The 6,013-nt window shown below is 32.5% G+C and overlaps 1 long non-coding RNA gene across 1 annotated transcript; it reads right to left on the reverse strand.

Moving 5' to 3' along the window:
• Positions 1-521: 521 nt before the first annotated feature.
• Positions 522-2,351, reverse strand: LOC107939598 (uncharacterized). Its single transcript, XR_001695189.2, has 3 exons — positions 2,234-2,351; positions 1,680-1,768; positions 522-803 (listed from the first exon to the last, which is right to left on the reverse strand). It is a non-coding gene; the product is annotated as an uncharacterized lncRNA (long non-coding RNA).
• Positions 2,352-6,013: the final 3,662 nt, after the last annotated feature.

The raw sequence follows: 6,013 nt of genomic DNA on the forward strand, positions 1-6,013 counted from the left end.
TGTGACACATACGACCTAAGCACCTAGGGACATGCCCGTGTCCTATACCCGTGTGAATTAAATTCCAAATTCAAACCTACAGGGATTTTTAGACGACCTGACACACGCCCGTGTCTATGGCCCGTGTCCCTCACACGGCCATGACACGCCCGTGTCCTAGCTCGTGTCTAAAAACCTTGACATTCTGTTTTTGACGTCAACATCCAAATTGAGGCACACGGTCAAGGTACACGCCTGTGGCCAAAGGCCGTGTCCTCCACACAGCTAAGACACATGGCCGTGTCTCTGCTCGTGTGTTTACTACCATGCATTCTAACTTACAAATTTTACGTGCAGGGGACACACGGCCAAACTACACGCCCATGGGCACACGCCCTGTGTCTACCTGTGTGGACAATATAAGGCTATTTACCAAGCCTTTTTGCCACCCTGAAACACAATTTAATGCCAACCAACATATCAAGGTCTCACTAAATATGATTTCTCAACCAAACAGCCATAGGTAAGGCCTACATACATTTCTTATATTCAACCATTCCAATAATTTCACATTCATGAAAGACTATCTTGCATTCATATATAAACTTCCAATATTAGCCATTTTCCATGGCCTTATACATAGTGAATCAAATGCTAAAGTAAGCTAACACATTTGGCCAAATAACAATGACACAAAACTCAAAAGTCAAGGTCTTATACATGCCATCATCAAAATAAAAGTTCTAACTATACCAAGTGCTTCAGATGATAGTGTGACTAGCTTCTTCGACATAAGCGATGATCCTTGAGTTACTTTGACGTCACTATAAGAAAATGGAAAGGAAATAGGGTAAGCACAAAGCTTAGTAAGTTGCATGAAAATAAACAAAAACTACTTATCATAAAGCAATATGCTCATAATCTTTCATAGTGGATTCATGAATACCATAAATAAACGTAAGTACAACTTACTCATCACCATCCCATACAACTCATATAGCATACACTAAGCCCATATCTCATACATTTCAATTAGGTACCTGTACCACTCATCACATAATCATAACTTTTCTCATTTCGATATAAATCATAACTCTTTTGTTGAACCATTTGGAATATTACCGGACACTCGGTAACCCTAACATAGGTTAAAATACTAACGCCATGTCCCAGACATGGTCTTACACTGGCTTTCATATAGTGAGGTCGATGCTATGTCCTAGACAGGTCTTACATTGGCTCTCATCTATTGGTGTCGATGTCATGTCCCAGACAGGTCTTACACTGACACACAACAAGCTAACACCATGTCCCAGACAGGTCTTACACTAGCTTGCCTATCTCGAGGCCGATGCATGTCCCAGGCATGTCTTACACTAGCTCTCGTCTCAACGCTTATGCATGTCCCAAACATGTCTTACTCTGGCTTAAATATCTCGAGGCTGATGCATGTCCCAGACATGTCTTTCACTGGCTTTCATATTGTGGCTGATTCATGTCCCAGACATGTTTTACACTAGCACACATATCTCCCAATATTAAGGTACCAATATCCAAGTTTATTCCAAATGTTCAACAAAAGTCCTTACTATGTTAATTTCTCAACATGTATTCTCATACTCAAATCCAAATAAATTTATCCCATATCAGTACAATTGCACATCACAAAGATATAGTTGCATTATTAACATACAACTTACCTCGGTAATCAAAATGTATGTGACTAGTCAGTTTTAGTTCGCTAGCTTTGCTTTTCCCCAGTCTAGGCCCGGATTGTGTAATTCTTGATCTAAAATGATAAAAATTCAGAATTATTTTATCGATCTAGGTACTCAACAATTCATAATTGGGCAAAATGACCATTTTGTCCCTAGACTTTCACAAAATAACCATTTTACCCCTAGACCTGAAAATCAATTTTTATCTCATTTTTCCATTAACCAAGCCTAGCTGAATACTTTTCATGCTAGGACCAGCCTACAACTCTCATTATTTCACACATTTATCACCTATTTTACAACTTATACAAAATGGTCCTTAGTTAGGGTTTCCATGAAAACTACTTCACAAAAGTTGTTTATTTCACTACTATAACTCATATTCTTCCATAAATTTCAGATATAAACATGTCTACAATCATAGAAAAACTATATACTTTCAACCATTTTGTAAATTAGTCCCCTTGTTAGAAAGCCCATGCTACAAGGACCTCAAAAGTACAAAAATATTCAAGAAAAACCCTCAAATCACTTACTTGCAAAGGCTTTAAGTTGCCGAAAATTTTTCAAGCTTCCATGCCCATTTTCTTGGAGAAATATCAGTGGAGAAGAAAGAGAGAGATGAAAAAAAATGACAACTTTTACTATTTGTTTTATTTTATTCAATTTCAACACCTAATTTCACCAAAATTTTCACTTTTGACCACCTTTGTCTCCTATGGCTGGCCATGCTATTCTAAAGGGTCTAATTGCCCTTTAAAGACCTCCAATTTAGGTTCTTTAGCTGTTTGACACCCTTAGCTATCAAATAGGACTTTTGTACTTAATGCGATTTAGTCTTTTTTCACAATTAAGCATGCAATCACTAAAATTACTTCACCAAATGTTTCATGCACTAATATAAACATGTTTTAACTTAAAATTAATAATAAAATACTTTCTCTTACTTCGAATTAGTGGTCCCGAAACCACTGTTCTGATTAGGCCCAAAATCGGGATGTTACAAACATATCTACACGTTAAACATTGAAAGTTCAGTGGTGCTAACATAATTCAATTTCAAAGCATAAAAATATGAAGCAGTAAAGCATACTAATATAACTTTATAACATATTATTAGATCAAGTTTCATAATAATTCACAATGAACATATATCAAGATATTTGAAATAGATCATACTAGCATCATAATATTTTAAAGTTATTTAATTGGATCCAATAATAGAGCATATTTCAGAAAGTCATTACACCAAATTATTTGGCAGACACATAAACCAACATTTTTATTGTTTGCACATACATCACATTTTCAAATACTCATCATTTGAATTTATAACCAAATGTCACTATGCCAAATCCGTAATATTCAACAATAAACATATAACTAGATATTGATGTTTCAAATCAGCTTTAGCGTATTTAGTCAACATTTTCATGTGTTATGTAAATCAAATTTCATTATCATTTTTTAGCCATCAATTTTATTAGTTTACCATAAACCATATTATCTCATTTTCATGTAAACCATATGTGAAAGATATCACTAGGGATTTTGAATGAGCCCAAAGATCCTTTTTAGTGTTTCTTGTAATTACCCTAAACGTTCCTGGAAATATAGGGTATCAAAGTATAAGTCTAACAATGGCAAGGTTTGAAAAACACTTTGATTCGAACTAGTGAATGTGAGGAAACTTGTTTGGAGTGATATTATATTCCTTCTTTAGATGATGAAAATCCAACCCCGTTTAAGGAGAATTTTTTTCTAAACAATGACATTTTTGTAGCCCTAGCGTTTCTAATGGCCACTATAGTGATACTTTTGGTTTGTGTAGTTTTCTTCATTATCTTTATGTTGTTGAGATATAAATTTAATTCAATTATCATTCATTATTTTGCAAGTGCTTCAACAATAAAAGAAATGGACTTTATGAGCAAGATGTCTGAGTGAAATAGAGGGTAGGGTTCTTCTTTAAGAAAAATACAACCTGGCAAAAAGCAAAAGAGCATTACTGGGAAAGAGAAAAAGCACTTGGAGGAAGAAAGCGGACCAAGAATAAAACATGTTAATTAAATTGGTATCATCTATCAAAAGAGTCTCAATTCAATTGAGAAATTACTGAAATTCATTTTTTTATAAAATTAAAAAAACATTACTATGAGAGTATTTTTGCCATTTTATATTTTATGTAAAATTTAGAAAAATGTACATACTAAGAATTGAACCTAAAACACCATGGTCAGGGGAAATGCTGAGGGCCTCATAGGGGGTTTGACCTCCCTAAAATGGGAAATCTCAACTTTTGACTCTTTAAAATTTATTAATTTAACAATAGCACATGATAAAATTGCAATTTGGCCCCATAAAATTGATAAAATTTTGATTTAATCCTTTAAAAAGTTATAAAGATAAAAGCTATTAAAATCGTGAAATGTATTTTAGTTCACATAAAAAATATGAAATTAAATTCCACAATCCCCTCCCCCCATCCAATTTTTTTTTCTAGTTTCACCCTTGACCATGGTAGTTAATATCTTATACAATTTGTAATTAAATTATTATACATATACAATTGAGTTCTTATTACCAATAAAAACATCCCTATTCTTTGTTTAAATATGAATACTACCATTTCATAGGAATTCTATGAAATGAAAAGTCAAAATCCCCTTATCGGATTTAAACCAATGACTTACGCCTTACTATATAGATACACTACCACTGAGTTAAAAGGGTTGTTCGATACAATTACTGAATGTTAGTAGGTGGAAAAGATTTGTTTATATATATATATAAAGTATATGCAGTAGACTCATAATGGCTAGTATCTCTCAAGAATAAGAATTCTAATTTACTTAGTAGATGATAAAATGAGTTTATTGATTAACTTTACTATTTCAATCAAAATATCATTTATTTTTTTATATCAAAATTTAAAATATATTTATTATATAATTTTTTACTTAGATCACGAGTGTATCATAATCTAGTAAAATTTAGTGAAATATTAAATCAAACATAATTTTATTATTTTTATTTTTTATCATTAAAATATTCAGGAGGGGGAAAGGGATGGCAAGATTAGAATCTATGCCATCTAGGCACCCGATGAAAATTCTACCTACTATTCCAAGCAAGTTTTGGCAAAATTTAAAAAATTAAGACAATCAAATTAAGTTGGTGATTTAGAAAAAAATTGAGATTTAGTCTCTGTACTTAAAAAATTAAAAATTGAGTCTTACTTTTACATTTAAAAAAAATTGATAGAATTTTTTTTGATACAATAGAACTTCAAACTCATATATTCCACATGCATTTATTTAAATTAAATCATACAAACACAGTTTGTATATTGATTTTACGACCTTAAAATAAAGTGAACACTCTTAATTAATAATTTAAATAATAGAATTGATGATTGATAAAAAATAAATATGTTAGATTAATAAAATTTAAGAAACTATGAATTGAATTTTTAGGCGAGATCACATTAACCAATTCAAAATCTATGATTGAAGCCATATGAATATTATGTAAATCCTGGCATTCATGCACACACGTGTTAAGAATGGGTTAACCCAATTTCATTGTGGAGGCGTCCAATACATGCGATGAACCATCGACCATATGGTGGTTCACTCATGCACTTGTAGGGATCTAACAATCGATGGTGGGATTAACTAGGAAGGCCGGTAAAATTGAAGCCATAAGTCTCGGTCAGTGGCTTTAGTTGGGGGGCAGTGGGGACGCCCCACTTTACACGTACTTTCATGTCATTAGCCCTTCTTTCTATCCCTAATCATGTATTTTCAACTCAACCCCATTTTTCAACATGCAAACACATATAACACCGTCGGGCCCCCTCCCCAACTTCGTTTCCATCATTTATGTTTCATCATCAAGTTTCCTTTATATTAATTGGTTATCATTATTATATATTTTTTATCATATTGATATTAATATGTATACTTATTCAAAATTATGAGATTTGCTCAACCCAACCCAAGCAATGATTTTTCTTAAAGGAAACTTGATTACTGTTATGATTATCCAGTCTCTACCCTTTCTCACAGTTTAATTATTCTCCACTTTCAGCATTTAAAATGCTTGAAAAATGGATGTATTTTAATTAAATACAGGGTATAAAATTATATTAACATATAAGGACATCATAAAAGACAATAATTGAGGTCTTTGAAATAAGATTTGATTCTTTTTACAAGTGAAGAATAACATGAGAATCAAAGGGTAGAGTGGGAAATGGAGTGAAAAAAAGAATGATTTAACTTTGCCACTTAAAAACTGCTAATAAACAGTCC

The sequence above is a fragment of the Gossypium hirsutum genome, chromosome A12, assembly GCF_007990345.1.
Source record: "Gossypium hirsutum isolate 1008001.06 chromosome A12, Gossypium_hirsutum_v2.1, whole genome shotgun sequence".
Lineage (NCBI taxonomy): Eukaryota > Viridiplantae > Streptophyta > Magnoliopsida > Malvales > Malvaceae > Gossypium > Gossypium hirsutum.